Below are 21349 nucleotides of genomic sequence, written 5' to 3'. Positions count from 1 at the left end.
AGTTCTTATGTAGTCAAGCTGATGTCAATAATACATGAACCTTAGCCTCTAAATTTTTAATCCTGGTATGACTAATAAATTTCTAGATTTAATGACTTTATATGATAGTGGATCTATGATATTGTATTTTTTTATATAGGTTTATTCCAATGTATTAGTGAGTACTTCTAATTAAACTGATCTGATGTGAGTGGCGGTAGTTTTACAAAAATCAGTGATAAAATGAATTTTTTTGATTTTCTTTATATGTAATTCGTTACCACACTTGTTTATAGTAATCTTTCTTGTTTTTTAAAACCTATCGACGGGTTTTCTCAAGACATTTTCACTGTTTAGTCGAGTTTTTGGCTAAAGATGCTTCATCCAAATGTGAAAAAAAAAACTAATACCAGCAGTATTCACTAGTTAACAAGTATAATTTCATGGTTATTCTATAATCAAAGTAACAATCAAATGACTGAGATTTTGAATACACCTTTATAAAGTGATTCATAAGGCTTAATTAACTTACATCCTAAAATGCTCAGATTAAATTGGTCTAGAATAAATTTGGAATAGTAATTATTCACTTCAGTATGAGGTATGTATTAAGTTTCATTTCGTTTTAATAATGGTGTTAAACAGATTCAGACATTATATAGGGACAGAAGTGTAATCCTGAATATGTTTTCATAGTGTTTGATTTATTTGAACTTCTAGATAAAATGATGAGCTCAATTTTTACTGGATCATAAGTTTCAATTATGCTTCTATGAAACCAGACTTAAAACCTAAAATTCTTGTGTAATCAATGTACTGGTTTTAAAATAGTACGCTGGGAATGTTTTGTAATATATTCACCTATTTTTGGCATTTGAATATTTGCTTGACATAACAAATAGACTTAGTTGATAAAGTTTCGACGAGATGTTAAAATTATTGCTAAAATGTTATCAACAACCAGTTGATTTAAATCTATTCAAATTTTTACGTTAGTGGAATTGGAAATTCAGTCAACTTCTTCATTTCTTGCAGTCAAACTTTGTATTTGTCCATACCAGGATGAAAGCATAATCGTTTATTTGATTGGTGCACAATCCATACAATCTATCTAAGATTTTTTTAAACTGGCACTATAGCATTAAGCATCCTTCCAGTGTTTTCATCTGATAGAATCATACCGTTTGTTGACCAGATCTCCAAGCTAGATTTCTGTCATGCAAACTACAGCAGATAACATCACATTCATAAATTTGCAACACGGCATAACTAGAATGATATTAGGTTACACTGATATAATTGACACTTTGGATGATAACGCATTACAAACTCTGACACGGCTGTGAGATTCAGTTGAGATGCATTTGTTGCCTACTATGTGTTAATCCATGAATTTAAAGTCATACTTCACTGTGGTATCTCCATTGATGACGTATGGTGTCTTCTTACATCATGGGAAAGTGCTATTGCAAAACATCTTGTGTTAGAACCGCAGCACTGAATATTTATTGGTTGTAGGATTTAAGAAACTGCTCTTGTCAAGGTGATCCTCCTGTAGATATTATGACAGCATTTCTATCCTTTCTGAGTCTTACCAGGCAATTCCAAGTATGAGAAAACACCATTATACTTACCATCAGGTCGTGATGACTAGTCGATTTCGCGTTCACCATAACCTTTCCAGCTTGATGAATGGGGGTGGGTGTGTGTCAATATTTAATTTAAATTACGTTCGGGTCATGAGCAATCAAAGTATTGTTTAGACCCTATCGACCTGTATATCAAAATGTTTCACCTAGCGGCCCAGCTCTCTGTACAATGGTTTACCTACCGCACATAAAGTTTCATCAGTTTAGTCATCACTACATATCTTAAGCCGAAATAAATATAATGTATAGTTGGGCACCTAACATAGTGCCTTATATGAAACCTTTTCCAAAATGATGAGATCTTATTTGAGCTTTGATTATAGACACTGTCCTGTGAATAAAAATTATTTTTAGTTTATTGTCATTAATCCTATATGCCTGGTGAGAAATAGTTATGTCATGTTAGTATTTCTTCAGTTAACCAAACTACTGTGGCCAAACTGCCTAGATTTACCGCTACGTTGCCGGTAATTTTTCAATATCTTCTAGGGATTCTAAAGATTAGATATTTACGTAGTTCACGAAAATAACCTCAATATGAATTTTCATGGTGTACACTTCTTGGAGTGATTCGTTACTGTCGAGCTGAAAGTAATGCATCATTTAAATTGATTCTAATGAACTACTTTATCCTTTTCAGTTTTACAAAATTATCTTTAATAATTAGCGCCTGTTATTAAAATGTCATTAGCTCACCATTATGATAATTAAAAAGAGCTAGAGTAAGCACGAATAAAATAAAGTTAGTTAGATAACAATGATCAGTTTGCCATGATAGATTTTTGACCGTTTATAATTCATCCACAACTAGTGATCCTTCATAAGAAAAGATGGGTAGTGCCTTGCAGTGGAATACAGGACGCGCGTTTCTTACTATTGTTTACGCCTCATAAATAAAGTCAGGAACGCAGTTAGGAGCAGCTTTTGTTAAAAACCTTTGAGGTTAATGTATATACCATGTAAGTACCTGAATATCGTAAGATATCCAATAAGTCTTAATTGTGCTTGTTTCATCTATTTCTGATACTAATATAAAAAGAATAATAGCTAGTTAGCTAAATTGGACACTTCCTTTTGGCTTTCTGCTTCTGTTTTTCTCTTACCCCACGTGACTTTTCTTTACCGAACGATTATATATCAGCAACAACTATACTGTACCACAATGTTCAAATAATCAACTAATTAATATCTTACACAATAATGTTATTTATTACAAATAACTATGGAATCTTTCTTACCGGTCGAAAAATCCATATCAATTTATTATAACTGATTGGGTAACTCTTAACCAATCATTTTATTTCACTTGATAGGAATTTTGACAATCGTTTGATTGCGGCTGATTATTCTGGTTACATTTATTTGGGATATTTTAAAAAAAATATATAAGCACCTTGACCTAAGTAGATATCATTCTCAGCCTACAACATATGACTTACGGTCAATGTGATATAGTTAAATCTCTGATGTAACCATGGCAATAAGTTCACTATACTAAAAGCAAATCATTCAAAAAAGAGTAAATTATTATAAATGGGAGTGTTTTTTCGTCGTTGAAAAGTTGATATATTTAAGGAACTACACTTCGGGAAAAACCAGAGAAAACTATCATTAATGTTGTAACCGGATTATTTAACATTTCGTTATTTATTCATCAATATAAAATACACTACGATATAACATGCGTAACAAGATTTAAACTTTATATATGGACAAAAGGAAAACATATGATGATTATTTTCTATCATGAAGAAAGCATTAAGATGTCAGATGGGTGGCTATTGGAAACATTTAAATCCATTCTTTAATTTTTACCAACTTATCTTTTCTGGGTCGCATTTGATTCGTAAGCACAACACTACTGGACTTATAAGCTTCATCAACACTTTTAAGTGTTTATATCTTCTCTCTGTTAACTTTATGAATTCCATTTGAGCAACCACTTTTGGAGTATGTGAGTTTGTAGCAAGAGATACTGGGTGTCAGTATAAACACTGGTATAGAACTACATTCCGCTGACAAGTGCCTAATAGGATGAAGCATGTGTCCCGGATTCCAGTGAGAACATCTACTCAAACTTCGACTAATTACCATTGGTTCAATTTAATGATTACATCGTTAAGTAGGAACTAAAATAAATTATTGAGAAATATACGACTTATCGACTATTTCCTACGAATTACATAATACTTTTAGTCAACTGTCTATTAGGTTAGTAAATTATGTAATTTATTAAACGTTTTCTTTTCATTATCAGAGAGGGGTTTTGTGGATATTATAGCAATTTAATAGTTGAGTTCATGAGTCAGTTGAAGCTAGATCACCATGAAAAACCTGGAAGCACTGGACGGCTGTTTTATCCTACTGTGGGACTTCACGATCCCGTCCCGCGAGACGGTGGCTCAATTTCGTGGATTGGTTCATGTTAGACATTAACACCGTTAGATACCGGCTCAGTGGTCTATAGGTTAAGCGATCGCGAGTGAGACCGATAGGTCCTGGTTTCGAATCTCGCGAGGTGGGATTGTGAACGCGCACTACTGAGGAGTCACATACTAGATTGAAACGGCCGTCTAGTGCTTCCAGGTTTTCCATGGTGGTCTCTCTTTATTCAACTCATGAACTCAACTATTAAATTACAATATAATCCTCAAAACCCCTTTCCGATAATAATCATCATATGCTCACTAGTGACTTGCTTCAAGAGTTATTTCCTGGAGTTCTAGCGAGAAAAAGTGACCAGTGCAGTTCAATTGGGTCTGTTGTGAGATAGTAACTCACTGAAGACAATGGTGGACGGTGGCTCAATTTCATTTTCTTTTTACTAAATTATCAGCCAATACCTGTCTCTTAACTTCTTAAATTTTACACAAAATTTAGTTGTTTCATTAGTAGAACATTTTAAGTGCCTTTCCATAAAGCTAAAGCCTACTTCTATTCGAATTTCTTTTATTATAAACTACTATTTATTAAGTAGTATCCAACAACTTTTGTAATTAGTGTAACTACTGTTGTATTCTGATTGATATCGAGTTTGTCATTTTGTTGTTGTTTTAAATTGAATTGTTTGTTTGTTTTTTTCATTCTACAACTCTCATTAACTACTAACATTTGGAAAATATCTTTCAGTTGACAATACTTCACTTATATTAAATCTAAGATTATGAAATTATTCAAATTTCAGTTTATCATTTTCTGTAATGTAGGAGAAAACTAATAAAATTAAAATGAATCTATTCATTTGGATAATTCATTCTTGCTAAGTTTATTAACCAAACATATTTATATTTGAATGAAATTAATTGAAAGGAATAACTTGAGCATGATAGTGAAAATGAAAAAAAACTGGTACATGATCGTGATGATGAAGTAATGTTATGTATTTGAAGTTGATGTAATCTAGTTGAATCAATGGGACACAAAATAAGAAAGGAAGTTTATTGAGAAAATCACTGATGGATTAGTTGCCTTTCGATTGATTAAAACAAAAAAATAAAAACTCTAAATAAGTTAGAGGTGATGACATGTTCTGTTAAAGGTGTGATGGCGATTGTTATTTGCCGATTACCCACGCTTTTTTTGAAGTAAATGGAAAGGAAACTGAAGTAAAGGTGGTCATAACGACTTGATAACCTGACCTCAACCTTTTCTTGACTAACTTAGGATGAGTTAGCTTCTTGCTTTTGAGGCCTTACAGCAAGCGACGGAAATTCGTGTGTCATGGTGAGGTGTTTGAGTTTTGGAGTCGAGTATTTATTACTGCCTACTTGTTTAGTGGGAAGGCAACAGCTCTCTAGATTCTGGATGTTTGTGAAAAATATTCTACCACGGTTACATTTCTATATATAATTTTAAATGAATTGAGAATTGGGTAGAATGTTAATCACAAACAATAATGATATATTTGTGAAATCTCAATAAGAAAACGTAGTGTAAGGCACTTATTCAGAGAACGCATGAATAAACAAATTAAATTCACACAAGTTTTAACTAGGATCATTAATCGATCAATATTATACCAACACTGGAAACCCAAAAGCACTGGATAGCTGTTTCGTCCTAATAAGAGACTCCTGAGCTGTGCTCATCCACGATCTCCACACAGAACTCGAACCCATGACCTTCGGTCTCACGCGTGAACGCTCAACATCTAGACCACTGAGTCGACAGTGTTAATGTTATACTCTAACCAGTTCACGAAGTCGCGTAACCATCTTCCATTTTCTTTAGTGAGTAACTACATCGCATCCGACACGGTTGAACTCCACTGGCCACGGCTTATCACTAGAACCCTGAGAATTCCCTCTTCAAGCTGATCACTAGTGAGCACATGATAATTATCAGTTTGGGGTTGTGAAAATTGTTGAGTTCTTATTGAGATTGTGAACTGATCAATACAATATTGGGATGAGACGGCCGTCTAGTGCTTCCAGGTTTTCAATGATGGTGTAATACTGATCTATTCATGATCTCAATAAAAGCTCAACAATCTCCACAACCGTATACTGATAAGTCTAAATATTACTATGTGACAAAACAAGGATATATTTTTCCTTATCAAAAAGAAAATCTGGTCAGATCAATGTCAAATATCTCCGGTCAAGGTGATCTTTGTGAGATGTACATCCATACTTGTGTGTTTGTCTCTGGGCTTGTTATTGGTAATGTGAAAAATTAAAGTTGAACTTATTTGTATGATACTGTTTATTGGTGTGTTTTACATATATCTTTACACTCCCATACAGTTGACAATGCGACTTGACTATCGGATCACAAGTTTGCTGCTGCTTTATTTTTATCATTTACCAATAAATCTATCTGTCATGATACAGCCTATAGGTTTATACTATTAATAATCCATGATTTTTCATGTAGATTATTTTAGTTACAATCTTTGTAAACATTGCCACTGATATGATAGTAGTTTTTCTTGTACTAAGTTGTTTTCATCAGTCAATCGATAACCGTTATGACCTGTCAATCATTTATATTCACTCTATTGATTACATAATATTTATGCCAATTTTACTGCCATTACTTTCTTTTTATTTATTTTTTTGTAAATATAATCATAGTTTTCAAACCAGTAAAAAACTGTGTGGGGTAAAATAACTCACAATATACCATTTATTATTCATATACATCAAAAGCGACAATATAGCCAAAGTTACCAGAACTGACTCCAGTTAAACAAATAAACCCTTGGTTAGCGGCTCAGTGGTCTTGTAGTTAGGGTCTCAGTACGACACATGAAGGCCCTGATTTTGATCTTCGGTGGTGTAGTGGATACGCACTGCTGTGGTATCTCTTACTAGGATGAAAAAGACATTCGGTGCTTTCTAGCTGTTAATAGTCGTTCGACTATGATCAGTCCGTATTGTTTAAACTATAAAACGCAAGTCATTACTGATAGGCATATAAGAATTAAAAGTATGAAACCTATATCCCATAGATGGACTAATGTTTACATAACGTCAGTCATTTATGTTTATCCAAAGTAAAGTAATCATCAATATTGTTAGTTATCTAACAGTATATTTTGCCGATACCCTGATAGTCGTGTTTTTACGCAATAGTCGGATATAATTCCCATGTTCTCATGATATTGCTAAACTTCATCATAGATCATCAACCTGGGATTTGTGGGAATAGTTATCACAACTAATGAAACTTCAGAAAGCTTGACTAATCAACTGGAAAACTATTTTAGAAATCTGCTTTTTATGCCCAATACACATTTGACGTGACAATACAGATATTTACAGTAAGCTACTAATCAACTATTACTAAAATATGTCTTTGACAGTAACTCTGTCATGGACCTAGACTTTCATGCATGACTATGTGTATTACTATAAATATTGTAATAAATATATTTGTAGTTTTGGTAATTATAATTATTGTAATCTTTCAAGGTGGATTTGTAACTCTTGTACTGAATAATCGACCGCTTATCTCAGTCCATCAAATCAACAATGCTGAATGCTGAAACTTTAATTAATTGACTATGGAGGCTAGGAAGAATGGCAGCTTGGTTGAGCTTTTATAACACCATTCATTTTTATTTTTACCATCACTTTACTGGCGATTCCATGATAACCTTTGAGCTGTTATTAATAGTGTTCAAAGAATATATGATTACCAGATTAGGAAGATATTTTAATTGCATTGTTTTCACGTAAAAGGTTGCTTTATTCAGTATCTACACAATTACATTTAATCCTATTGTTTGTTTAGGTCGTTGTGTGGTTGATATTTGAGTACTTATTAAATTGTCATTAGAGCTTCTGAAGATATGTGTACATTTCTTTCCTAAATAAAGGTAATTTTAGATAACCAAATATTTTTTGTTATTAATAGATGGCTTATGTATTGTTAAATCCTTATTACTTTTAAGTAGAATATCATTTTTCTTTTAATTAATCATGGAAATTGTTTAAAATGAATAAATGATCTACTTACAGAACAATGAAGTTCAGATTGTTTTATTGTTTATATGTTTGGTCTTCGAAATAATAATATAATTGTCTTTTAAAATTGAAAATCCTAGTGTTTTAATTAAAATAAACCCTATGACATGGTCACAGTTTATCACTAGAACCCTGAGAATTCCCTCTTCAAGCTGATCACTAGTGAGCACATGATAATTATCAGTTTGGGGTTGTGAAAATTGTTGAGTTCTTATTGAGATTGTGAACTGATCAATACAATATTGGGATGAGACGGCCGTCTAGTGCTTCCAGGTTTTCAATGATGGTGTAATACTGATCTATTCATGATCTCAATAAAAGCTCAACAATCTCCACAAACGTATAGTGACAAGTTTAAATATTACGAAGCGAAACCTACCAAGACGGTTGATGCAGTCACTAACGTTTTAATCTCCAAGTTTTACACGAAAATTACAAGTTTATTTTAGATCTATATAAATGCATATGTTGTGATATCCACAGAAAAATGACTTTCAACTTGAACAAGTTATTGTGAGATAAAATGTACAAATTAGGCATTAAAAATGCAATATGTACAACATGGATTGCAATTAGTATGGGCTAGAGTAATCACCACCATTGTCCCTTACTCCGTATCCTCGGCTGCGATCGCGTTGAAGTTTCGTTAGGGAATTTTCGGAGTTCTAGTTAGCAGCCGTGACCTGTGGAGCTAATCCATGTCAGGTAGAGACAGGTATCTACCTCAGTACAATGGAATATGGCCGCCCAATTTCGTGGATTGGTTGAAGTTAAACATTAACACCGTTGGATACCGGCTCAGTGGTCTAGAGGTTAAGCGTTCGCGGGCAAAACCGGAGGCCCTGGGTTCTAGTCTCAAAATCGGGGTTGTGGATGCGCCCTGCTGAAGAGTCCCACACGGCCGTCCAGTGCTTGCGCGTTTTCAACACAGTTCTAACATCAATCGGTCCATGATCTCAATCAAAAACTTAATAATATCTACAATGTCGTACTGATAATTCAATAGGTGTGTTGAATTTAGCGCTTTCAGCCATTTACCAATTTTTGAGTAGGTAAGTGCGTAATATTTCAGTGTAGCTCTAATTAGACATTTCATTTCGAGCTCTAGCTTTTATTACAGTGACATTCTTTATCCTGCATAGTAGATGATACCTTACTGACTTGTTCATTGAAGATGAGAATAACTACAGAACCTTAAAATTTAAAACCATTGTGAAAATCACACAAATTTGCAACAACTACTCACTAAATAAACGGGAAATCGGTCGAAAATGAGAAATATAACACACTTGTCGGAAAGTGAAAATAATGCGGATAAATTTAGCTCCGTTCTCACTTACTGATTGTAACTATTTGCACTAATTATACCGTCAAGTTAGTGAGTCGATTTCATGAAGAATACTTTGTAGTTTAAAAAGCTATTTTTATTCTAAATTACCATCAGTTCGAGTACTTTTAAAAACAGTAGAATATTAGTCATGTATTCGGCTCTAGTTCACGATTCCTGAGAAACCTTACGTAGAGATACAGATGCTTTAGTAAAACCTATTTCAGTCTATGCTGTTTGTATTGGTGAATTTAAATCTCTTTTCACACTTTAACGCTAATAATAGCAGATGTATTGACACGAGGAGGGCAAGAGTATTGTGAGTTTATGAATTATACTTAGCTCATCAGTAATTCAAACAACTAAGTAAACAATAATCCAATGTAATCAAATGAAATGTGCAGAATGAGTATTTTCAACAATTAAACATGCACCATAACACGTACTGTGCTTGTTCATTATGAATTTGTCATGGTCCGAAAAAGTACTGCGAACCTACAGAGATTATGAGATACAAAGAAAGAGAATTGCTCAATAAAATCGGAAATAAAAGATCTCTAAAATATAGGGGTTATCACGTTTGATTGCCTGTATTTATTTCCTCAAGGACTTGGTCTACTTGTACATTGACTGTCTGTCATACTGGGATGGAAAAAAACACATTTCTACATTATAGCGTTAAATTTAATCATTTTAATATTGATATGGAGAACCAATCAGAAGTAACCTATTGAGGTCAATAGGTGGCAACCGGAAGTGACCTAAAGGACAAATGCAGTTCATTGGCTAAGAAGTGTTTCACTTTCCTAAGGATTAGAGTGATATATATATATATGAATGAGTATTTGAGCATTTTGTTCGGCAGCGTAGTACAATCCTTCGCCTACTCTTGCATCTTTACTCAAGTAGTCAGCTGGGAGGGGTTAGCGCGTAGCACACCGTGTATCAGTATCGGATTTTAGACACTACCCGTCATAACAGACATCATCACGTACGTAGATATTAATTTAGAACTAGTCATATTAATAAGTTTTAAAGTAACCGATCGAATTAGAATGAAGCATTTAGTTGTCAAGTGATTTTCTGTCAACATTTGTACTACAAACAAGTAGCACTTGAATGGTCTTGTCCTATGAATATATCATACCATTTCGGAATCAAAATCCTATAGAACATATTTCCAATTATAGTCACGTCTGAGTATAAATCAACCCTTATTTAGAACTTTATACGCTACTCCCTTTAACTTAAATTTAGTGAATTCGTAGGTTGTATCCTTTAATTATATAACATAAGTTCTTATTAAAGCTAGTCGACGATAAGCATATAAATATGATCTATTGAGATAGTCTTATGAAGAATCCTTATTTTATTTAACTAAATTGGTAAACGTTTTTAAGCATTCTATATTTTTGATCCTAATATTAATGGTAGGAAACTACATTCCCAAACTATTTTGAAAATTTTACTCATTGATACCAAAAAATGAATTCAAATGATCAAAATCTAATTTATTCTAAAATAAGAAAATAAATAATAGTCCTCTTGCAGTTTACATCACAGGTTGACTTTAGTTATACAATCATTGAAAAACAGCAAGCACTGGGCGGTTGTTTTTTCCTAGCATGTTTGTTCATTTTCGTGAACTCATTAAAGTTAGATATGTAAAGCACTTTTTATCCCGGGTCAATAGTCGAAAGCTTAAGTGTTCACATAGAAATCTAAAAGTTACCAAATCAATCCTTTACTAGGGTTGTAGATGCCAATTACTAGGGAGTCTCAAACTAAGACAAAGAACATGCTCAATGGTCTTTGATTTACAACGATTAACTAAAATCAGTTTGTGATGTAAACTGTGGCAAATCAAACAAACATTTTTATATTAATGACATTTAATCAATGGATTAACTTTATTTTCAATTACATGTTACCTTTATATTCATAGATGTTTATTTATTATCTAAACGATAAGGTTATTTAATATGAAATAAAAATCATTTAATTTATGTTATTAATTAATAACCTCCAATTTACATCATACTCTTTTACCTAGAAGGAAAAATTATTGATTTTTTCTACATTATTTAATTAATTTATTTGTTTGAACATATAAATTTTGGTACAAGCAGGCACCAGATACATATGCACGGCATAAACATTTGCCATTTCATTTAATTGTGTGAGGGCTATGATACTGCGCAGGTGCCAAGACCGAAACAGGTGGTTTTCTTGATGAGACACACCCGGACCCTTTGATCTAAAGGTCTGATCCACAATGCAGTGGAGCAACGTCAGGAGATGCAGTTCTGTGGTAGCTGGTGACTAACGATTGATTCATACGCCATTTGTCCCCTCAGGATACTGGAGCCAGCCCATGTGCACCATTGGTTTGGAATCAGGATTTTCCAACTCCCCTAGGTGAACTTTCCGTGTCCACTAACCCGGTTAAAGCACCGGACATTCGCTTTACGTCCTCTCAATTTCGTAAACAACATCCCTATCGTGGGAAGTCAGTGAGTAGGACTTTCCTGGCAGAGGCTGTATACGCGTGGCCATGTGAGATCATTTCGAGAGAGAGGGCCGGCCCTCCTCACTCTCGGCCGTACCAGGGCATTTGAGGACACTTTATTTAACGATTGACATAAACAGATTTTCTAGTATTGGATAATATTTAACAAAGAAAATCATTTAACAACAGAATGATTTTCTTTTTACATAATAGAAGTTAGTTATAGAAAAAACAAGATTTATTCACTTGTTAAATATTATAATGATGAACGGAACAAACTAAGTTGCAAAACTAAATATTATTATGATCTGTCAATAAAGTACAAATATTTTATATCAGAAAGAAAAATTGATAAGAAAAAATAGTTTTGATTCTTTTAAATTAGTCAACCTAGAAGAAATAATGTAACAGTAGTAAACAAACAGTTTTTTCTTTCAATGAAAGTTTATATTAAATAAACATTTTCTGTAGATTTAATTAACCAGTGTGATTTATTGTTTAATTCTTAGAGGTTAGTTAGTGATAAACATTTTGAACCTGGTAACAAACCGGGTATGTTGTGAGATAGTTACATATTGAAGATAATGGTAGACAGTTGCTCAATTTCGTGGGTTGGTTCATGTTAGACATTAACACCGCTGGATACCGGCAGGCTTAGTGGTCTTGAGGTTAAGCGTTCTCGTGCAAGACCGATAAGTCCTGGTTTCGAATCTCGTGAGGTGGGATCGTGGATGCACACTTCTGAGGAGCCGCACAATAGGACGAAACGGCCGTCCAGTGTTTCCACACTTTTTAAGGTTGTTTTGACTTTTAAAAGATTGGACGTATGCTAATTCGTTATTGATTTTATGTCCAGCTTTTATCACGTGAATTATCCACCAATCGAAATACTTTTCTAATCTTAACACTGTACCAAATCAATGACGTTCGACCAGTATGAGTAATCTGGCGCCCTTATTGGTCCCTTGCCCCCTTAGCTCTTCCAATTGAGTCCAGAACACCAATTACAGCTTCAGCTATGGGAATCATTTATTTCAAGCATACTCAGTTTATATACCAGACAGACGGGCCGCATAACACCATAAAATAGAAAATAATATTTGTACAAGATCAAGCCAAAATGTGACTGTGAACGTGGAAGACAATAACCAATAAACTGAATATAGTTTAGGGACAGTAAATCGTATAATAATAATTTATAGGTCAAAATGAGGTTATAATAGGATGAATATAGATATACATAATCCAATCACTCAATAGTTAAACAATAAGAATATGGGCTATTCCATGTGTGTATACCAATTCAGCTGCTCCTGTGGAGCTAGATACATAGGCCGTACTCAGAGGGCTTTATCCTTGCGTATTCGTGAACATGTACCAGCATGGTTGGGAAAAGGAGTCACCAAATCCATTAACAGCACCATCCTTTCTCACTTGGTAGATTGTGAGCATCATATCAAAATAGAGGAAGCTTTCTCTGTTCTATATCAAGTTCCGAAAAATCTACCTCAAAGAGCTAGATTACGATTACTTTACATAGCCGAAGCCATCTGCATCAACTCCAGGAAGCCAAACTTATGCATCCAGAAAAGGTATATCCAGCCTCTAGTTTACCTTGGCCTACGACTGGATCATCGGATACCTAAACTAAATATTATTAACCTCTCCCCCATCCTTTTTTGGTCACCTCTATCTTAATCTTCACATCCATCATTCCCAATTCGTTTATCGTAATTACCTCGATAACACTACTTTTATTACATATTATATTCACACACCAATCTTATTATTATTACTATTACTATTTATCATAATTATCTCAATTAACAAGATGAAATTCTCCTACTATGCATTTTATTCACACATTTCTCCTATATTACTATTATACTGATTGTGACTGGACACTTCATTACAAATCATTTTGACCTTTATTAAATGACCTTCCTAATTTACAAATAACACAATTTTGAAGTACATATGTCGTAATAGCAGATGCAAACGTTCACCATTTTTAACATATAACATTGTCAAATTAATTAATACATGCCTCATTTTGGCCTTTGTAAAATATCATCATAATTACTGTAGAGCCTGATAATGAAGTTATTGAAAACAATTGTTCACTCAAATATTGCTCATTTTTATATTAGTTTTAAACTATGAAAGAACAGTATCAACTTATGACTTGTGCTTATTTTACTAAAAAATGGTAATGTCAGTTATGAAACTTATGTATTATTTAATTAAAAAAAAAGGCAAAACAATTTTAATTCAATCGATCATTCTATCGAATAATTGATCCTTGAATTCGTCAACACAATATTTTTTTTTCACAATACATTTTCTAGTAAATTTTTCTGGTGTTTATGTCTAACTCTAATGAATCAACTAATTGGTATGTTGGGTAGTAACTATTAATGAAAAAAAAAATAAATACTAACAACTAACAGGGATGGCTCACAAGTTAATTTATTGCTAGAAAAAAATTAAAACTAAACAGAGAACAATCATAGATTGAAACAGAATATTCATGGTTATTAATAATCTATATTCACTGATGATAATGATATTATTATTATTATTATTATTATTATTATTTATATAATATCAAAATAACTAGACAGGGAAATCAATACTAAGCAATTCAAGGTTAGTCATTACTGTAACTTAAATAAAAACAGTAACGATAGCCAGTATTAAAACCAACAATAACGATAACACAAAAAAAGTAAATACATATAGCAACGAAGAATAACCAGTAACCGACTCTTTTGTATCTATCTATCTATCTATCTATCTAACTATCTATCCTGTATGTGTTTTTCGTAAATATCACTGGGACAGATACCTTTGCCATGTGGATATTCAAATATATATATTTCTGAATTGTATTTATAAATACTATTCTCTAGAAATGATTTCTTCATATAATTTATCATTATCATTTAATCTATTTCAATTTAGATATTAGAACGGTACTGATGCTATTAACTAAAGACATATATATTTAAATAATATAAGGAATAAAAAAAACACGTTCATTGAAAAAAAACTCTAGAAAATGTGAATCAACCTTAAAGGGGTATAAAAGATTGTAAATTTTCATTGTAGATCGGAAGGGGTTTTGTGGAGAATTTAGTATTTTCATAGTTGAAACCATGAGTCAATTGAAGCTAGACCATCATGGAAAACTTGGAAGCACTGGACGGCCGTTTCGTCCTATTATGGGACTCCTCAGCAGTGCGCATCCACGATCCCGCACTCGCGAGATACGAACCCAGGACCTACCAGTCCTATGACTCCTGATTTCAACTATGAATAATTTTCATTGATCAAGGATAATATTTTTTTATTTGTTATTATCATTTGAAAAGTACAGTCCAAACAATCATGACCATAATTGTTATATATATATATATATATACATATATATATATATATTGTTATGGGATTATTAATTTCTAAAAAATCCCTCATAAGTGTTTATGGCTAAGGTGATCCATTGATTCATCAAAGTTCAATAAATGTGCAGTATCTATTATTATCTGGTACTTTATTGTTTATTTAATGAATGAATACTTCTTTGAAGAATGTAAGTTTCATTAAAGATTTCACTATATATGTGTTTCTGATTTCGAATGTTGGAATTTACTATACCGATGGGTTTACAGTAGAAAAAGCTGTAGTTAACTTCGTTTGCTTGAAATAAAATTTTCAGTGAGCTTAGCAATACTAAATGAAGCATTCGTTTATTAAGCGAACAGTAAAATGCCAGAAAATGTTGGATGCTGAACTCTTATTGAACATCGAAAAATAGATACATAACCTCAGCCCGTATGTATCATTGGTAAAAGTGTTGTTTAATTCCATAATAACATACTGTTGCCACTGTGGATTTTCTGAAATCTTATTGTAGGTTAACTCCCATGTATTTTTATATTGTTTAATTAAAAGTGTTCACCGGAGAAAAACGCGCTTATCTTATTTATTGTATTACGAGATTGTACCTTATAAACCTTACGTGATTCAATTAGTTATAAATCTTATGTTTTCCTTATCCCGAGTTATTTCCCATATAATGCCCCCAAATGCCCTGGTTCGGCCGAGAGTGGAGAGAGTCAGCTCTCCCTCTCGAAATGATCTCACATGACCACGCGTATATAGCCTCTACCAGGAAAGTCCTACTCATTGCCTTCTCGCAAACGGGGTGTTGTTTACGAAATTGAGAGGACGTAAAGCGAATGTCCGGTGCTTTAACCGGGTTAGTGGACACGGAAAGTTCACCTAGGGGAGTTGGAAAATCCTGATTCCAAACCAATGATGCACATAGGATCCAGTATCCTGAGGGAACAAGTGGCGTATGAATCAATCGTTGGTCACCGGCTATCATGGGACTGCAGCTCCTGACGTTGCTCCACTACCTTGTGAATCTTATCTTTAGGTCAAAGGCTCCGAGTGTGGCCACCTAAGAAAACCACCTGCTTCAGTTTGGGCACCTGTGCAGTATCTCAGCCCTCACACAAATGAAATGAGATTTGTGGGGCGTATATGTATCTGGTTCCCCCTTTGTACCAATATTTATGTGTTTAAATAAAAATTTAAATAAAATAAATCCCATATAATTTTTAGACAAATCCCGTTATGTAGTAGGATAATGTGCTATTAAAAAGTTTAATACGAAATGTTTCTGCGAATATTATACCGCAGGTATGCAAATCAGAAAAAATATTACAGTACATGGACCGTTGGATTATGGATTGAGTTTGTAGTTAGATTATGCATTAATTTCCAAATTGATTTATTTAGTTCAGACTACTTAATAAGATAACTGGATAGACAAACACACATACCTAGGAAATGTACATGAGTAAATAAAGTTAACAACAAATTATGAAAATTAATATCGGTGACCGAAAATGGCACATATAATAGTTACAAGAATCTCTGGTTTTATGCTGATTCAGACAAGAATAGATTTGGATAAGGGTGCAATGGAAAACTTAGCTACTGTAGTCTATTAATAAGTACTTTTATTAATATACAGAAAAAATCAAGTAACTAAACGAACTGCCGTTTTTAAAATAGTTTGGATGTTTTTGACTGCAATCATAAAAAATAACTTTTTCAGTTGCAGTGAGTTGTTTTGTCATATTTATTGTCTTGGTAATCATGATTGGCGGTCACTTCACATATTTCCTTACTGTTGTAGTGTAAATACTCTTAAACTATGAACAAAAATGACTTCGTCTTCTTTTAGTGAAGCTTGAAGCTAATCTTGGAAATGAATATCAAACTTTTACTGATAAATTTATTATATCTATAATAAGATAACCAAACAGGTCTACAGCATTTGTTCATAACCATAATAAATAGGATAATAATTTTATGTAGTTAGTAGAACGAAAGTTGGTGATATCACAGTAGCTGTTTCTAGCAGGCGAAATTAAAGACGTTGTGAGGAAAACGTCGATCGGTATAAAATAGATATGTGTTCAAACAAAACAGGTATAGCAACTCTCGTACAGCCAATGTCTTCTATGGTTAAATTTAGTTAAGCCCTTTTATTAACTTACTTAATAGGCTGTTATTTGTACAGTAACAATTCGCATATTTCTTTCTACTATTATGATCACTATCTTGTCTGTATAAACATGTGTACTTAATCACGTGTGACAGCCTACGCACATATCTCTCTACGATGTTAATAGCCTAAATATCTCTCGATGATTCATTCTCTTTGTCATGTATATATGTACTCAAATCCTATTTATTAGTCTTTGCGTTGACTAGCTGCTCCTTATTCTATTTGACTATGAGTTTGTTTATGTATTTACTCGCATATACACACATTCACCTCTCTGCTTCAAATTCGCCTGATGGTCTTTCTTGTCTGTGCTATCCGCTAATAAACTGTAGTCGCCGCTTCTTATTGCTTTCTGATTACAAACACCGTTTGGGTTTACGTAATAACGGTTATTAAGGTTATTGATTAACGAAGCTAAGCCACTACACAGGTCATTTGTAATCACTTTATCATTTCCGAAAACATAAAAAGTATTTCTAACTTATTTAGAGATTTACTCGGACATCTTATTTGAATATTTTTATTTATCTAATTAGATCAAAATTAAGATTAAATATCTCGGTTAGATGTGGTCGATAACATTTTCAAGAATTTTTTATGTAAACTAAATAAATTTGAAGATCAAAAAGAAAAAATTTCCCCTCTTTGTTTGGAGTGATACTTTAATACAGGAAAATCATATCATTATCTAAAATAATAATAACTTGAAAATTTACTTCGACAAAGAAAATTCATATCTGTCAATTGGATGCTGGCTCAGTCGTCTATGGGTTAAGAGTTCGCGAGCGAGACTGGATTCAAATCTCGTGAGGGGGGATCGTGGATGCGCACTGATGAGGAGTCCCACAATAGAATGAAACGGCCGTCCAATACTTCCAGGTTTTCCAAGCTGGTCTAGCTTCAATTGACTCATGATCTCAATTATTGAAATTACTATAACATCCATAAAAATCCTTCTTGATATTAATTGGACCCGAAAAACTATTTTCATCCTTATATTCCTTCCTTACCCCTTGATTATTGCTTAACCTCATTTGATATTTAATCTCGAAAGAAAATTCAAATAACATGAGATAATTCATTAGAATAATATAAGAACTTTCGTCTGAATTAGAGCGAATAGTTTCACAGTATTTGGGCGCCGAGTTGATGTAAGACATTAAAGAGGAAGAATATGTTCTTCATATTTAATATGATACCTATCCTCTTTTTTGTAAAGTCTCAGCGAATGAATTTGAAGTTAATCCACCGTTTCGCCTGGCACTCTGGTTCAAGCTTTTTCAAGGAAGGGGCTTATGTTCAATTATTGTTTTAACATATGGTTTTATAAATAATGAACATTGTTTAAATTTAAAACATGCAATAAACAAAAAAAGTAATCACATTTCTTTATTTTATGGAGTTTAGAATAAAACATTAACATATATAGCTTCATTGTAAACCCTAAAATATAAATTTTTTTAATAAAAAAAATGGTCATTAATTAGTTTTACAGACAACAAACACTTATCCACATGGAGATAATGTATTTTAAATTTAATGGAAACTGAATGAAATTATTTAGGTAAACTTGTGCATTCGGAAGAATGGAACAACTTTTTTGCAGTAAGATATTCTTTTATTATTAATTAACAAAAAATGTATTTTTTATATATAGTTGGAATTATAAGTCAATTGATGCTAGACCACCATGGAAAACCTGGAATACTGGACGACCGTTTCATCCTATTGTGGGACTCCTCAGCAGTGCGTGTCCGTGATCGTAACCAGGACCTGTCGGTCTTGCGCGCGAACGTTTAACCTCTAGACTACTGAGCCGGTACCCACCGGTGTTAATGTCCAACTTCAAACAATCCACGAAGTTGAGCAACCATTCACCAATGTTTCCCAACAGACCTAGTTGAACTCCACTGGTTACTGCTTCTCACTAGAACTCCAGGAAATACCTCATGGAGCCAGTCACCAGTGAGTATATGGTGTATTTGTTTACATTTAAAATAATAAGACTAAACTATAAACGAATGTTACAGTTTTTCTTAATGTTACTTCCAATTTTATATCTAACAGTAGTAATAAATAAAAATCTCAAGAAAGGTTTTCATCTTTACATTGGACTCTGAATATTCACTTAGGTATTTGAAGATAGTTGACAGGAAATACAGATTGACCTGGGTTTCATATTCTTTGAGACTCACAAACCATGCTTATCTGTTCTCTTAAGGGGACTAATATTTTTTGATAGGTTTGATTCTGTGTCACATAGCTTTACAGCTTTTGACGTTATGATTGAACTACACAGACCTTCAATGACCTTTTATAGAACTGAAATGTTCCCAATCGATTGATTATTGTACAAGGACTGATATCATATTTGTTTGATCCTTTACATCTGATCGAATTATAGCTATCAAGTCCCATCGTGGTCAGCTATCAATCTCCTGGACACTTTGTCATGTAATGCGTGAAAGCATAGATGATTTTTTATTGCTAAATGTATTAAGAACTTCAGCTGCCTTCATTTCGATGTATGGATTATACAGTCGGTGAAAACCATGACTGATATACAATTGTGGAGAATTTTTAGTGTGTTGTGTTCTCATTCGTTTTTATCTTTAGTCTTTAGGGAATCGAGCCTCATCGATAGGTTCGATCTCACGTCATTCAGTAGACAAAAAATCGTTAGCATCGAGCGACCCAAGAAATTATTTGGTCGCTACTGTCAAATATTTCAATAAGTTAAACTGTTTAAAATTGTAATCAATCACTAAGTAATATAATTTATGTAACACTTCAAATTTCTTTCATTACTATGAATTTAAATGCTTCGAAAAGTCTCTTTCAGTGAACTTAAACACGATGAACATGGTATTTACTAAAATTTGCATTTAACCAAATCTGTTTCATTTCTGATTGCATTTCGTATATTTATACACAATATTCATCCAAATGTACTGAATCAGTATCGTTCAATGATTGAAGTTTCAGGAAAATGATCACTTTAATAATTTGTCAAACAATGTGTAGGGCCAGTGAAATGTCACTGAACCCTAGTCAAATCATCCGGCAGTTGGATCACTAAGTATCGAACAGATCATTGATCCCCGTCAAGGTCAAACACAATCAAAGTGCATCAGTTAATCATACGCCATGGACCGGCCCATGCGGCAGTGGTTCTACTTTCGTTTGTATCTACTTTAACTAATATATTCCTCTAATAACGTCCTTTGTTTTGTACAGTCTTCATAGCATCCATGGTCCCTTGATACGTCGATGAGGCGATCCACGTAAGGTGCCGATCGCGAGGTGTGACTTCGAAGTTAGTTTGTTCGTTACACCGTTCCCGTCTAACTGGAGTAGGCCTCCAAGCATCCGACATAGATCATCAACGTTGATGGTCTACAAATGTAACTCATATAACTAGACGAATTTTCAATTTTGGCTGTATACCTAGAAGTATTGATTTCTAGTTGATTACCAACTTGAAAGAACTAGAAGAAAAGATGTTATTATATTTTCCAAAAGTCAAATAAACAATATTGTAAATTACATTACTTGTATAAAACATGATACGAACACGAAATAGATAAAATTATGTAAGTTCATTTATCTGAAAACCATATACTTGATCAAATGTAATAAGGAATTATCTATCGTTCACAATACTATTCACTTCCTGATACTATATCTAATTTAAAGTTTATAAGTCTACATTTTAAGTTTATTACGGATGGAAAATTGTACAAAAAAGAATACTCTTGAGAAATGATACATTAAACCATGAGTGTGAATGTATTTACTTATGTCGATGCATAGATATATATGTATATACGG

The sequence above is a fragment of the Schistosoma mansoni genome, chromosome 3, assembly GCF_000237925.1.
Source record: "Schistosoma mansoni strain Puerto Rico chromosome 3, complete genome".
NCBI classification, from domain to species: domain Eukaryota; kingdom Metazoa; phylum Platyhelminthes; class Trematoda; order Strigeidida; family Schistosomatidae; genus Schistosoma; species Schistosoma mansoni.
The sequence above is the reverse complement of the archived record's forward strand: the minus strand, read 5'-3'. Positions refer to the sequence as shown.